Genomic DNA, 16,055 nt, shown 5'->3' with positions numbered 1-16,055 from the left:
GCAGGGGGCTTCGCCCCCCGAGCCCCCCTTACTTTTGCGCTTAAGGATCACAACAAAACCCTAACCCAACTTATTTTAAATACTACGTTGATCTTTCTTTTATGCGGGGGCTTCGCCCCCCGAGCCCCCCTTTTGTTTATTTACTCTTGAGGGTCACAAGAAAACCCTAAACCAACTTATTTTGAATACTACGTTGATATTTACCCCCCTTAGTTTTGTTCTTCAGGGTCACAAGAAAACCCTAACCCAACTTATTTTACATACTACGTTGATCCTTTTTTTTGCGGGGGCTTCGCCCCCCGAGCCCCCCTTTATTTGCTCGTAAGGGTAACAAGAAAACCCTAACCCAACTTATTTTAAATATTACGTTGATCTTTCTTTTATGGGGGGGCTTCGCCCCCGAGCCCCCCTTTTGTTTATTTACTCTTGAGGGTCACAAGAAAACCCTAAACCAACTTATTTTGAATACTACGTTGATTTTTTTTTTCGCGGGGGGCTTCGCCCCCCGAACCCCCCTTAGTTTTGTTCTTCAGGGTCACAAGAAAACCCTAACCCAACTTATTTTAAATACTACGTTGATCTTTCTTTTATGCGGGGGGCTTTGCCCCCCGAGCCCCCCTTACTTTTGCTCTTAAGGGTCACAAGAAAACCCTAACCCAACTTATTTTAAATATTACGTTGATCTTTCTTTTATGCGGGGGGCTTCGCCCCCCGAGCCCCCCTTACTTTTGCTCTTAAGGGTCACAAGAAAACCCTAGCCCAACTTATTTTAAAAATTACATTGATCTTCCTTTGATGCCGGGTGCTTCGCCCCCCGAAGCCCCCTTTCTTTCCTCTTAAGGGTCACAAGAAAACCCTAACCCAACTTATTTTAAATATTACATTGATCATTTTTTTTATGCGGGGGGCTTCGCCCCCCGAACCCCCTTTCTTTGCTCTTAAGGGTCACAAGAAAACCCTTACCCAACTTATTTTAAATACTATGTTGATCTTTCTTTTATGCGGGGGTCTTCGCTCCCCGAACCCCCTTTAGTTTTGCTCTTAAGGGTCACAAGAAAACCCTAACCCAACTTATTTTACATACTTTGTTGATCCTTTTCTTTGAAACCAGAAAACAGCTATGATACGAAGTTCCATCATGAAGTTCCATATCTTCCGGCTCCATCATCAGACCTTGAAACCTAATCGTAGTCAAAGTTCATTATAATACTTTTCTAAGAAACCCAAAAACAGCTATGATACGATGTTCCATCATGTAGTTCCAGGTCATATCTTCCAGCTTCATCATCAGACCTTGAAACCTAATCGTAGTCAAAGTTTATTACAAGACTTTTCTAAGAAACCCAAAAACAGCTATGATACGATGTTCCATCATGTAGTTCCAGGTCATATCTTCCAGCTTCATCATCAGACCTTGAAACCTAATCGTAGTCAAAGTTCATTACAAGACTTTTCTAAGAAACCCAAAAACTGCTATGATACGATGTTCCATCATGTAGTTCCAGTTCATATCTTCCGGCTCCATCATCAGACCTTGAAACCTAATCGTAGTCAAAGTTTATTACAAGACTTTTCTAAGAAACCCAAAAACAGCTATGATACGATGTTCCATCATGTAGTTCCAGTTCATATCTTCCGGCTCCATCATCAGACCTTGAAACCTAATCGTAGTCAAAGTTCATTACAAGACTTTTCTAAGAAACCCAAAAACAGCTATGATACGATGTTCCATCATGTAGTTCCAGTTCATATCTTCCGGCTCCATCATCAGATCAGTTCAACAGTATCATATTATTGTATTGTCATCAGAACTACATACAGCTGCCAATTTTCATTACGCTACGATCCTTGGAAGATGGTTAAATTAGCCTCCGCAGATTCCATTAATGACATAGTTAGTTACATACACGACGACCTAATAAAAGCGGCGGCGATTTCAGCGGGGGGCAGGAGTGGCCATACTGTACAATCGTACTCTTTATTATACTGTGGCTAATCACAGCAAAATAGTACAAAATTAAAATATACCTAACACCCAAACTTGCAACACACTATAAAAAACCCACTCGCAACATTGCCATAAGCGCCACGGCTCCCAGTGAGCAAAGCGCCGTTTTGCTCACTACGCCACAACCGCCGTGACCCAAATACGGCGGATACGGGTTCGAGTCTTGCGTTAAAATTAAACCGTCTGGGATTGGCTGTGGTTCGGGCTAAATATTTAATCATTCGTTCGTTAAGACGCTACAGGAGCGAAAATGCTAAAACGGAAAGGAACCCCCCTTTCAATTTGGGAATTTTAGTTCAATATACTAGCAGGGGCGGCTCACTCCGCGATTCTATCGCCGCGCTACAAGTATATACCAGCGGCCGCGAGTTCGCGGCCCATTCAGTGGTGACGACCTTCGCGCGGCGCAATAGAATTCAATGTCGGCTGCTCGCGTCCGGTCCGTTTGTTAATGTAGGTAAGAATTTAGAATGGCGGCATTTTGTGAACATCAAAGTAGTGAGCCTTCTGTACTTGTACTATTATATATTCTGTGATACTAGTGTTATTAACTAGTTATTGGGGGGCCTACTCAATCAAACATGACGTGTTAAAAAGAGACTTCCGCTTGTAACTTGTAACTTTCAGCTTTGAGAAATGGGCCAATTGACTACCACTAAACTTGTAAATTGTAACTGGTAGCTTCGAGAAATGGGCCCCTGAACCATTTCCGGCCATAGCTTGAATTTCCATCTTGTGTACATGTATGCGATCGACAAGCGAGTCGTGTCATCACGCACGCACACAACGACAACTGTATGCTCAATGAGCTAACAACCGCGACACGTCCGCTGGCGGTTTGTCCGCTCTCCAGTATTATAAGCTCTGAGCCACAGAGAACCTCCTATAGAGTAGAAATCTTGTATATTTTGCACGCGATACGAGTCGCCAGTATTTGGGGTGCGAGGAGCGGGCGGGGAATGTGTTAAGCGCGCTGTGATTGGCCGTTTCAACGACGGCGGGCAGTCGCGCCAGATGAAAAGGGACAGAAGTATGACTGTCCCTCTACTGACGCGTAAGTGGCCAATGTAAGTTGACCTATGCCGGCTCTGAATAAATTATAAATATGACTTATTTGTGGAATTTAATGCCGTCTGTTTTTAAATTTGAGCTTCTTGTTACCTTTCCACACCATTTCACACTACAGGTGGATATCTTTAAGGCATCAAAATACCCTTTTCCAATTTTTTTGTGCGAAAAACACGCGCTGCTTTCGGGTCTGTTACTTGGTCGATACTGATCGGGCACGGCGAGCGCCCGCGCTTATATCAGTGCAAATACTAGGAAGGCTGGCCACCGCGAGTCGTCTTGTAATAGATGTCTATAGGGGTTGGTCTGTGCTCTGAGCACAGAATATATAATAGTACAAGTACAGAAGGCTCACTACTTTGATGTTCACAAAATGCCGCCATTCTAAATTCTTACCTACATTAACAAACGGACCGGACGCGAGCAGCCGACATTGAATTCTATTGCGCCGCGCGAAGGTCGTCACCACTGAATGGGCCGCGAACTCGCGGCGGTATGTACTTGTAGCGCGGCGATAGAATCGCGGAGTGAGCCGCTCCTGCTCTAAGTTCGAATCCATACTACACTACATATTTACTTTTATACATTACTAGCTTTTGCCCGCGGCTTCGCTCGCGTTAGAGAGAGACAAAAAGTAGCCTATGTCACTCTCCATCCCTTCGACTATCTTCACTTAAAAAATCACGTCAATTCGTCGCTCCGTTTTGCCGTGAAAGACGGACAAACAAACTGACATACACACTTTCCCATTTATAATATTAGTTTGGGGATATAATATCGGAACAGACAAAGCCCATACAAAAACGCGTACGCCTGTTTCGCAGACTGGAAGTGGTCAAAATCATTTTTTCCCAAATATTTTTGCGTGTTTTTATTTTTTATAAGAACACATGACATGCTTCCTTATTTTAATATCATGATTATCACGTCAATACACATTTTGAAGATAAATAATTTATAGGCATCATCAGTGTAGTTATGATATTATTTAATAGGTGGGGCTAAAAAAATTAGGTACTATTCTTAGTATGAAGACTGTAAATCCATACTAATATTATAAATGGGAAAGTGTGTGTGTCTGTTTGTTTGTCCGTCTTTCACGGCAAAACGTAGCGTAACGGAAGCGGGGCTCCTATTCTGTGCAGTTTGGCCTTCGGGTTCGTTTTTGCGTCGGGGGTTAAAAAGGTAGTGGAGATAGTTGAAGGGATGGAGAGTGACATAGGCTACTTTTTGTCTCTTTCTAACGCGAGCGAAGCCGCGGGCAAAATCTAGTCCTATATAAGTCATCCTTGCTTTTAAGTTTACATTTTTACAGAATTTTTTTATTTCATAAATATTCTGACCCATTTTGCAAGTTAACACAACAGCTTATAAAAAAAAGTGCTCACTAAATTTCTGGTCACGTATTACCACACTAGAGAATTTACATAATTATGCTCTTGTTCGTGGCTATACATTAATTTTACAATTTTTTACTAAAATAGTGTGAAAACACATCAATCTTCTAAATTGTTAATATAAACAGCGAGGCAAGTGCAATTTATACCGCGACGCAAAAACGATGACGACGACGTGTCTGTCTATCTGTTTGTCTGTCTGTGTGTGTGTCTGTCTGTGGCATGGTAGCTCCGGAACGGATGAACCGATTTAGATTTAGTTTCTTTTTTGTTTGACAGCTGAATTAGTCAATACAATACAATACAATACAAATGGTTTATTCGCAGTAATATGGTTACAGAATGGTCTTATATACTAGATAGTTCTACATATTACACCTTTCCAGGCGTGCGAATTTTAAACAGTCAAGAATTCAAAATTCTTTAACTACTTATACCTAACATGCAACTTACTAACTAATGTCTTAATAATAAGAGTCCTCATTGTAAGCGAAGAACTCGTTTACTGAGTAAAATACTCTAAGAGTAAGCCATTGGTGGAGTTGAGCTTTAAATAGTCGGGAGTGTTCTTAGCCATGTTTCATGAAAATCGGTCTACTATGTCGCGGTCGGGGTTTTTTTCAAATTTTTAATTTTGTGGTTAGGTTAGGTTATATATTTACTAATTAGCAAACGTTTTTGCATATAAATATTAATTTAACACTGAATTCCTTGTAATTCCGACGAAAAACAACATAAAGGTATCTAAAATACTCGTGTTCTAAGTTAATTAAAATTATGAGTGAAAAATGTTTGTAAATATTTTGCCGTCTCGTGTACATTGGCACTCATCGCATTAATTACGTTAGTCAGTGTTTGTGTAAACATCAAAGAGGATCGAGTTTTACAGAGAGTTACTGTCAAAGTAGAATGTGTAATCACAGTGCATAGACTGCCATCTCTCGACACAGGCTTAAAACTTTTGAACGTTAGATTTGACAATGTGGTCCATATTATTAGCTTGATATGTGTTAAAATATCAAATATCAATATAAGCGCCATCTAGCCGAGCGTACCCCAAAGGTGTAACGCCATCTAGGCCACGGTACCTTTTTCTCTATGGCTTTGAGGTACATTTTTTCTTAGACTTTATCCGTCTATACGGAGTTACATATGTCTTTGGTAAACATTAAACAAAATATCTACTAATTTTATCACTACATACAAGTACCCTATATACAAGTATCCTGTCCACAAAATTAAAATTTTGAAAAAAACCCCGAAAGAACTAATTTATTAAAAATATATAGTTCTGTGCTTACCCTGAGAAGCGCTGGTAGCCTAGCGTGCAACTTCGCCCGGAGGTCGCGGGTTCGAACCCCGGCTCGCTCCAATGAGTTTTTCGGAACTTATGTGCAAAATATTTGCCAGCCGCTTTTCGGTGAAGGAAAACATCGTGAGGAAACCGGACTAATTCCAATAAGGTCTAGTTACCCTTCGGGTTGGAAGGTCAGGTGGCAGTCGCTTTCGTGAAACTAGTGCCTACGCCAAATCTTGGGATTAGTTGTCAAAGCGGACCCCAGGCTCCCATGAGCCGTGGCAAAAGCCGGGATAACGCAAGGAGGATGATGAGTTCTGTGCTTAACCTAAATAATCTAAATATTAATACCTAAATTTCAGTAAAACATACCCACATTCCCTTAAACTAAGTTCTAAGTTCGAAAAGGCCTTTGGCTTTGACTTTGAAAACTAGTACGATATTCTATGACCTTCGCTATAATCTCGGTATATAGTATCCAAGGGAGGGATTTAAAGACAAAAGAAAGAGGGGAAGAGGAAGACCTATTTCACCCAAATTAAAGAAAAGGTTCAGGTCATGTCGTATCAGAAGGTGAAGGAGTTGGCAGAAGACCGCACGAGTTGGAGATTGTTCCACCGACAAGAGCATAGCTCTTAAGTTAGAAGAAGAAAGCCTTCAGTGGTAAAAATAGGCTAGAGTATTATAACCTAACCATAAAATTAAAATTTTGAAAAAATCCCTACCGCGACATAGTAGACCGATTTTCATGAAACATGGCTAAGAACACTCCCGACTTACTCAGCTTTCAGACAAAAAAACTAAATCCAAATCGGTTCATCCGTTCGGGAGCTACGATACCACAGACAGACACACACACAGACAGACAAACAGACACGTCAAACTTATAACACCCCGTCGTTTTTGCGTCGGGGGTTAAAAAGTACATGTCAAAAGAATTGTAGGTACAAAAAGGTAGAATTTAAAATGTCCACAGTATTAAAATTACCACAATATTAAAATGGCACAATATGAAAATGACAAGATTATATCCACATTACTTTTTCCGTTATATCTTAACTTTAAATCTATCTTGACGACAGGTCTGGCGCAGTCGGTAGTGACCCTGCCTGCTACGCCGCGGTCCCGGGTTCGAATCCCGGTAAGGGCATTTATTTGTGTGATGAGCACAGATATTTGTTCCTGAGTCATGGATGTTTTCTATGTATATAAGTATTTATATATTATATATATATCGTTGTTGTGACCCACAACACAAGCCTTCTTAAGCTTACCGTGGGCTTCAGTCAATCTGTGTAAGTATGTCCTATAATATTTATTTATTTATTTTTTTATTTATATCGACGAAACCCCGCTTCCGCGGGGCTCCTATTCTGTGAACTTTGGCCTTCGGCCATTTTAAAATACCTAAGTATAACGCACCTAATTTACAAAGTTATATTTTATGTTTTATCTTTGATACAGCTTAACAAATAAAAATCACCAATTTTTGCCAACTTTGGCCAATATGGGACTCGATCGCATCTTTCTATTGCCGGTCGGCGTTACCAATTCAATCAAAATTTAGATAATTAAATAAAAAATCAATTAAGACGACCGGTCTGGCCTAGCGCGTAGTGACCCTGCTAAGCCGCGATCATGTGTTCGAATCCCGGTAAGGGCATTTATTTGTGTGATGAGCACAGATATGTACCATTTTGTTCTGGAGTCATGAAAGTTTTCTACGTATTTAATAACCGACTATTGATTTGGCCGACTAGGCCGACTACCGACTAGTCGGCGCTGGGGTGGCCGATTAGTCGGCCGACTAGTCGGCTAGTCGGCCAAAACGGTTTTTCTACTATATTCACATTTTGAATGTAATTTTTGGTCCTTCGTTCGCGCTTTTCATGTCTTTTTAGTTTTTTTACAGGTTCAAAGGTCTATGAGAAGAATTTTTCATTTTTAACAACCGGTTTGGCATAGTAGGTAGTGAATTAGTGATCCTGCCTATGAAATTGATAGTCCTAAGAAGGACATTTATTTCTGTGATGATCACAGATATTTGTTGTTTGGACTAAGTAAGCCACAACAAATTGGTACATAAAATACAACCACATCACCTGTTGATTTATTTTTGTACTGTTTTTCTATCACTTATGAAGTGCCGACTAATCGGCCTTTTTTGCCGACTAGTCGCCGACTAATCGCCGACTACAAAAGTGGCCGGATAGTCGGCTTTCCCGACTAGTCGGTACATCCCTAGTATTTATGTATATGGGCATTTTCAGAATTTGGGACCTCCCAATTATCGAAAGTTGTTAACAAAACTTAACTCACTGTCAGTTTTGTGACGATAATGAAGCATGAAATTTCAATATAAATATTGTATTTGTCATAATTACATACACTTACATAAACTTTAATCGATAATCTACATTCAGAATGTAAAAAAAATAAGTGTTTAGACTGATTGTATGCTTAATTGTTGTCACAAAAATGAGAGCGAGTTAATTTTTGTTAACCAATTTCGCTGATTGGGGGGTCCCAAATTCTGAAAATGTCCATACATCGTGATCTGGCTACCCACAACATTGCACAAGCTTTCTTGGGCTTACCGTGGGACTCAGTGGATCTGTGTAAGAATGTACTAAAGTATTTATTTCTAATCGCAATGAGAGATGTTAGTAAATTTAATAAATTTAAATCACCCACAAATCCCATTCAATCTGCGTGCGGTTTTCGCGGCTGCCGGTAAAACACATTTCCACCACTTGGGCCGCTTATTTCGACCGCTCCATTTTATGTTGTTCATTCAATTTTTCGCCAGCAGAAATGGGTATAAAAATCATAACCTAACCAAATAAATTTACGACTAGGGAACAAATCAAATTATTTTATTGTTTTTTTTTTTAAGTACCTAGTCACACTACTATTTATAATATAAATAGTGTGACTACTTGTAAACGCCGTGTGATCTAGTGGTAAAGACGTTAGCCGCGTAAGCTGAAGATCTGGGTTCGATTCCCGGCTCTGCCACCAGTGGGCCTTGCCGTTTTTTCTTTCGTGTATGATATCATTGATATCTATTTCAATTCACAAAAATTTTAATTTTGGCAAAAACCCCCGACATAGTGGAAATTGGTCCACATTAAACATGGCTAAGAACACTCCCGCGAACACGGCTTTCAAACAAAAAAAAACTTAAATCGGTTCATCCGTTCGAGAGCAAGGATGCCACAGACAGACAGGCAGACACGTCAAATTTATAATACCGTCGTTTTTACGTCGTGGGTCAAAAACTACCTTGCAAGTTATTACCTTAATTTTCAGCATTATTATGCTAAAAATTTTATAGGTATTGCGACTATTAAAAGTAGAAATTTTGTAAGTTTTTTTTTTCTAAAAACAATACAAAGATGCTTACTACTACAATTTCGCCAAACCAAAGTTTAACGGCGAGGTTATGCACTCTTATAAGTACTTATAACTATTTATTAACATGCACCATCATAATACAAAACTAACCACTAAAACTTGAATTTGGAGGACACGTATCATGTTAACAGATCCAATCATATCCTATGCTACAATCTACATTAGACAGTGGTTGCCTGCACAGTTTGTTGTACCACCAAAAACGAAGAAATTATTTCCATTATGACTTTTGAACAGAATAAACATTTGACATGAGTTTTCTGAACTAAAGAGAGCTTTCACGTGCGATTAGTTATGTTTATTTTGAACCTTCGCAGCCATTACTTGTAATATATAATTTATTTACCTTTGAAACTACAATTACATACTATTTAAATAACACTAAGTCTAGAATAACAGGCTAGTTTCCTACTAGTCATATCAGCTTCTTTTTAAGAACTGTCAAAACGATTAGCAAATCGAATTACTATGAAATACTCAGGAGTGGCGTCACGGTCAATTCATTTACTTTATATCTTTCTCTTTTTTTGATGTCATGTACAAAAAATAATTACATATGTTTATATTTATTATTAATATTGTTATATTTTAGTCTTTTGGAAACTATATTTATTTTAAACATAACATAAAAGATTAAACATACCATTAAAACTAAAGTTAAATCTAAAAATAAGTAAAAACTACATGACAAACTATACCTATATACATATAAAAATTATGTGGTGCTTTATTTCGTGCACTGCCTATTTTTTTTTTTATTTAAGTATAGGAAACTAGCCTATTAAACCACTACTTAAATTTAAAATCTGACAACTCATTAAGTCATAAAGCACCAGTTAAAAATTATAATGATATAATTTGCTCAAGATTAATCGCAGTCAAATGTTCAAAGATTTAAAGCTAAAATTGTACTGGAGAGGCAAAGACGAGTTTAATTAATAGTTATTTGTTATACAAGGGGGCAAAGTTGTATTTTAACGCCGAGTGTGGAATTGAAAAACGAGCAAGTGAAAGGATTCTATAGTTGAACCACGAGCGAAGCGAGTGGTTCGAGAATAGAATCCTGAACTTGCGAGTTTTTAAACACACGAGAAGTAAAATACATTTGCACCCGAGTGTAACACAAAACTTTTCCCCTCACAGTAGCGAGGAAACAATAACGCAAAAAATGCGTTTATCACTGCTTCCAGTAGTTCCACAGGTGGTAAATCATCTTTATTACTAGATTCACCTACTTTTATCAATTTTAAAGCAGTTAATTTGACTTTATTCAAGGTCAAATTACTTTACCCACTAGTGGATAAAATACGTTTTTACCCGCTGGTATTAAAGGACAAAACACGTGTTTCCGAGCTAGTGAGGGGAAAAGTTTATTTAATGTAAAGAGTCCGCAGCGCCACGGTTCTCCTTACAAACGAAGTTAGCCTCATTTTGAAACGACTGGCTAGATTGCTCTGAAGCTTTGACATAATACAGTTTTTTTTTTTTCGTTATTTTTAACCTCCGTCGCAAAAACGACGGGGTGTTCTAAGTTTGACGAGTATGTCTGTCTGTCTGTGTGTGTGTCTGTCTGTGGCATCGCAGCTCCCGGACGAATGAACCGATTTAGATTTAGTTTTTTTTTTTTCTGAAAGCTGAGTTAATCGGGAGTGTTCTTAGCCATGTTTCATGAAAATCGGTCTACTATGTCGCGGTCGGGGGTTTTTCAAAATTTTTATTTTGTGGTTACTTATTATTTTCGTTATTTTTGGCAAAGTGTTAAGCTCATAAGCAGAAAGTAATTGGACTACTTGGTATAAATACTTTTTATTAAATTCGAACCAAAAAAAAATGCGGTTGCGGCATACATAACAAATTAAAGAATAAATATCTGAACCTTAATAACAAATTGAAAATTAATATCAAATATCTTACGGCAAAAAAAACATTAGGAAGTAGTTAAAGGTTACATTTTATTAAATTTATTTTGTAAATTCGATTGTTTTGTTCAACATCTTCTTTACAATTTAATACATAGACATACTTTAAAAAAAAAAAAACAATTTTATAGAGACAAAAAATTTGGCCATGCCTACTCTGCAGTCTCTTAAGTAGCATTCTTGTAAAAGTCATTAAAAACTTATAACCCCATTTTCGTTTCTCAGGGATTAAAGTTACAAAAGCTCTTTCTTAGAATTATTTCTTTAACATTGTAACCTTTAAAATTTAAGATATTTAAAAAATCCGTAAGTACTTAATTATAAAACATGTGATTTTGTAATTATTTACCGCATATTGGTTATGTTGTATTCAAAGATTTTTAATTATTTCCTTATCAATATTTTATTTCTTTAACCGTTTATGTATCTCATTCTTCGACAAATAAACTAAGATAAATCATTTATTACTATATTATAATAAAACGGTTAACACTAACTTTATTTTCATGATTATTTCATGAGCTTCAACCAAATTGATACTAAAAGAAAATATATCCATTCGCCCAAGATGAAATATGGCATATAAATCACTTTTATAGAAACTATAGTCTCATTTATATTTCGACCTACTTTTTACGCTATTATTACATCCACTAAGAAATATCCACGCTAATTAATATCCTTAAATAACCCATGGTTACAAAAAGATAATTACCTGAAGAAAATGACATCCAACGTCGCGACAATATCCCAATAATTGGCACTAAACTTACACTACACACCACTAGTTCAATAATATATTTAAACGCACTATATAAGAACGTATTTTGAAATATCGTACACGTGATCTGATCGTTTTCAGCGCGATGCGTACGCCCGTTTGGTTCAGCGGCCAGCGCGGTACTGAATAGACTATACTGAATTTTGAATATGGAAGGTGCTGAAACGCAATGCCAATCGATTCATTCACGAAGACGCGGGCTTTGGCTGGTATGGCCAAGCTTTTAGAGGTTAGTTGCCAAATCCAGGTGACATAGTCAATGGCACGTTTAAGCAGTTAGGGTCTCTTTCTGAATTAATATGCGAGAAAAGGATGCACGTTAGATAGTTTTATACATAATGATTGGAATGATGACATTAGTGCCTTCTATTTTCAAACATCCCATGTTTTTGAATACAGATGATATTGCAGTTTTATTTGTATTTTTATACAGAATGCATATTTGTGTGCAAAATTTTGAATATGTCACACATAAAACTAATGCCTGTCTCAAAAGGGAAAAGCAGAGCACATGAAACTGCTTGAGTTTCAGAGCCACTCTTACTTGGTTGATAGCAAAACAATTGTTTTATTGCATTGACAAGTTGCAGGCCCGACTCCAACTCCACAATAAGACCCTTATCCCAGTTAATATTAGTTATCAGACAGTCGAATTATATGTATAACACCCACTGAAGAAAATACTATGTAGATAATAAATTTATCAAATTTATACATCTGGTCCTTGGTCGGTTTTTTATTTATTTAGAGTGTATTTATGTTAAGAGTTTTGAATGATTCACGGTTATTTTCAAGACTTAAACAACAAAAATCAAAAAGGTAATCACGGTCTATATCCCGGTCAATATAAGTGTATTTATGTTTATGAAGTATCTATTAAATTTCAGTTGACGACCGGTCTGGCTCAGTCGGTAGTGACCCTGCCTGCTGAGACGCGGTCCTGGGTTCGAATCCCGGTAAGGGCATTTATTTGTGTGATGAGCACAGATATTTGTTCCTGAGTCATGGATGTTTTCTATGTATATAAGTATGTATTTATCTATCTAAGTATGTATATCGTCGCTTAGCACCCATAGTACAAGCTTTGCTTAGTTTGGGGCTAAGTTGATCTGTGTAAGGTGTCCCCAATATTTATTTATTTATTTTTTATTTATTTAGTTAATTAAAGGTAAACTCGTAAAGATATATCGTTGTTTAAAGTTTTTATGATATTTTCATGTGTTATTTTATTAGGATTTTATGTGATTTTGCTGAACTCTACTAGAGAACCATTAAAATTAATATTGTTCTGGATCGTTTATAGTATAACTACATGTAATTACAAATTGGAAGAGAAACACATAAAACTGCGTTTATAGGTTTATTTTGAACAATGTGGGTAATGGTAATGTTGGACATACAGGTTGAAATAAAAACAAAAAGGGCTTAAGCGCCTCCTTTTTTGAAGGCACATAAGTCATTTTGGCGAACGATCGATATTGTGAACAACTTCTAAAAAACATAACAGATATGAATTTATTTGTAATATTCAAACGCTCATACACAATTTCAAGGGATTTGGTAACTCCTTGCAGCGGCAGTCAGTGAAATTCGCAATTTGAGTTTTTTTCTCTTTTTTTTTCTAGCCTGCGTTAGTGTCCCACTGCTGGGCAAAGGCCTCCCCTCTCTTCCTCCACTCGACCCTATCACTCGCATTTCCCCACCAGTTGGGATAAAATTTTTCCAGGTCGTCGCACCATCTCCTTTTTATCTTTTTTCCTACACTATCTTTTTTCTCTTAAGTCCTACTTACGCTTGACTGTAGATTTCTAATAGATTTTCCTGTAATCTATAGGTAGACGGCTATCTCGTGTATTTTTTCGAAAATTTTACGCTTATTAGTTTCGGAGATAAAGGGCGGGGGGATGGTTATTATTATTTTTTTATACTACGTCGGTAGCAAACAAGCAGACGGCCCGCCTGATGAAAAGCGGTCACCGTAACCTATGGACGCCTGCAACTCAAACAGTGTCACAAGCGCGTTGCCACCCTATTAGAAACTTGTACACTCCCTTTTGCTGTGTTAAGTACACAGTGTACAGTGTAGTGTTTTGCTGTGTTTATGCCGATTTTATTAAATTACTTGATAACTACTTGACTTAAGGTTATTTAAAAAAAGAATTTTGACATTATGTACCAGGGACCGGACAACCCCTTCCGCGCTACAAGCCTTTCATTGGGAATCCCTAACGTAAGGACGACCCAATCGAGAGACTCTCCCTTTCGAACTGCAAGCCCATTCATTTGACTAGCCCTTACAAAAAACTTAGCAAAACAATAAAGCTAGCCCTGTGCATTGGCTTACCGCTATCCGATACGGCTTGCAAGCCTTTAATAAGGGTTACCCTTATTTTAAGCGCTATTTATAAGGCTTTCCCTTTTGTTGAAGCGTAGTCGAGCCTTGCGTGAAAGAGACAGGATTATGAATCTAAGCTAGTGTAAGAGGCGGAAGGAAAATGCGCTGTTGCCACTCCGCACTATGCGCCCCATTTTTAATTTTGCAACGAAACATGTTTTCGTTGGATAGAAGTAGAACACGGCTAGAAATTATTTTTAATGAACTGGGAGACAAGGGACTGATGGATCGCCTGATGGTAAATGATCATCGTCGCCCATAGATCAGTATGTATGTTCGTACGTATGAATGTATGTAGGTATGTATGAATGTATGTAGGTATGTATGTATGAATATAAATATATAAATATGTAAATATGTATGTATGCATGTAAATATACATGTATATTTACATGCATACAGTGTTGGCCGAAAATCAATACAATTAACCATTATCATTACACATTGAAAACGTTAATTGCCAACATAAAAATAAGCCGTTTTCGTCATCCAACTCGCCTTGATGAGTTAATTGGGTGAGCAGTTCCTAAGATAGAGCTGATGCTGAACCCTGGCTTTTCCCAGGGGAACGCGGGTTTGGTTTAACATAGGCAAGCGCTGTTTTCGTCATCGGACTTGTTTTGATGAGTACTTGAGTGAGCAGTAACCAAGGTAGAGCTGATGCTGAACCCTGGCTATTTCTAGGGGAACTCGGGTTTCGTGCAACATAGGCAAACGCTGTTTTCGTCATCGGACTTGTATTGATGAGTACTTGAGTGAGCAGTAACCAAGGTAGAGCTGATGCTGTACCCTGGCTTTTCCCAGGGGAACGCGGGTTTGGAGTAACATAGGCAAGCGCTGTTTTCGTCATCGGACTTGTCTTGATGAGTACTTGTGTGAGCAGTAACCAAGGTAGAGCTGATGCTGAACCCTGGCTATTCCTAAGGGAACTCGGGTTTCGTGCAACAAAGGCAAACGCTGTTTTCGTCATCGGACTTGTATTGATGAGTACTTGAGTGAGCAGTAACCAAGGTAGAGCTGATGCTGAACCCTGGCTTTTCCCAGGGGAACGCGGGTTTGGAGTAACATAGGCAAGCGCTGTTTTCGTCATCGGACTTGTCTTGATGAGTACTTGTGTGAGCAGTAACCAAGGTAGAGCTGATCCTGAACTCTGGCTATTCCTAGGGGAACGCGGGTTTGGAGTAACATAGGCAAGCGCTGTTTTCGTCATCGGACTTGTTTTGGTGAGTACTTGAGTGAGGAGTAACCAGGGCAGAGCTGATGCTGAACCCTGGCTATTCCTAGGGGAACTCGGGTTTCGTGCAACATAGGCAAACGCTGTTTTCGTCATCGGATTTGTATTGATGAGTACTTGAGTGAGCAGTAACCAAGGTAGAGCTGATGCTAAACCCTGGCTATTCCTAAGGGAACTCGGGTTTCGTGCAACATAGGCAAACGCTGTTTTCGTCATCGGACTTGTCTTGATGAGTACTTGAGTGAGCAGTAACCAAGGTAGAGCTGATGCTGAACCCTGGCTTTTCCCAGGGGAACGCGGGTTTGGAGTAACATAGGCAAGCGCTGTTTTCGTCATCGGACTTGTCTTGATGAGTACTTGAGTGAGCAGTAACCAAAGTAGAGAGCTGATGCTGAACCCTGGCTTTTCCCAGGGGAACGCGGGTTTGGAGTAACATAGGCAAGCGCTGTTTTCGTCATCGGACTTGTCTTGATGAGTACTTGTGTGAGCAGTAACCAAGGTAGAGCTGATGCTGAACCCTGGCTATTCCTAAGGGAACG

At 38.6% G+C, this 16,055-nt stretch overlaps 1 protein-coding gene across 1 annotated transcript in view; it reads right to left on the bottom strand.

The window, feature by feature from the left end:
• The window catches only part of LOC125237706 (neuropilin and tolloid-like protein 2), a 357,896-nt gene extending 345,916 nt beyond the window's left edge, over nt 1-11,980 (bottom strand). The window contains exon 1 of the mRNA XM_048144863.1: nt 11,822-11,980. The gene's annotated coding sequence lies outside the window, so the exon portion shown is untranslated. The remainder of the gene's footprint in view (nt 1-11,821) is intronic.
• Between the last annotated feature and the right edge of the window lie 4,075 nt (nt 11,981-16,055).

Source organism: Leguminivora glycinivorella, chromosome 22, assembly GCF_023078275.1.
Source record: "Leguminivora glycinivorella isolate SPB_JAAS2020 chromosome 22, LegGlyc_1.1, whole genome shotgun sequence".
Taxonomy (NCBI): Eukaryota; Metazoa; Arthropoda; class Insecta; order Lepidoptera; family Tortricidae; genus Leguminivora; species Leguminivora glycinivorella.
This window is presented reverse-complemented; position numbering and strand designations above follow the sequence as displayed.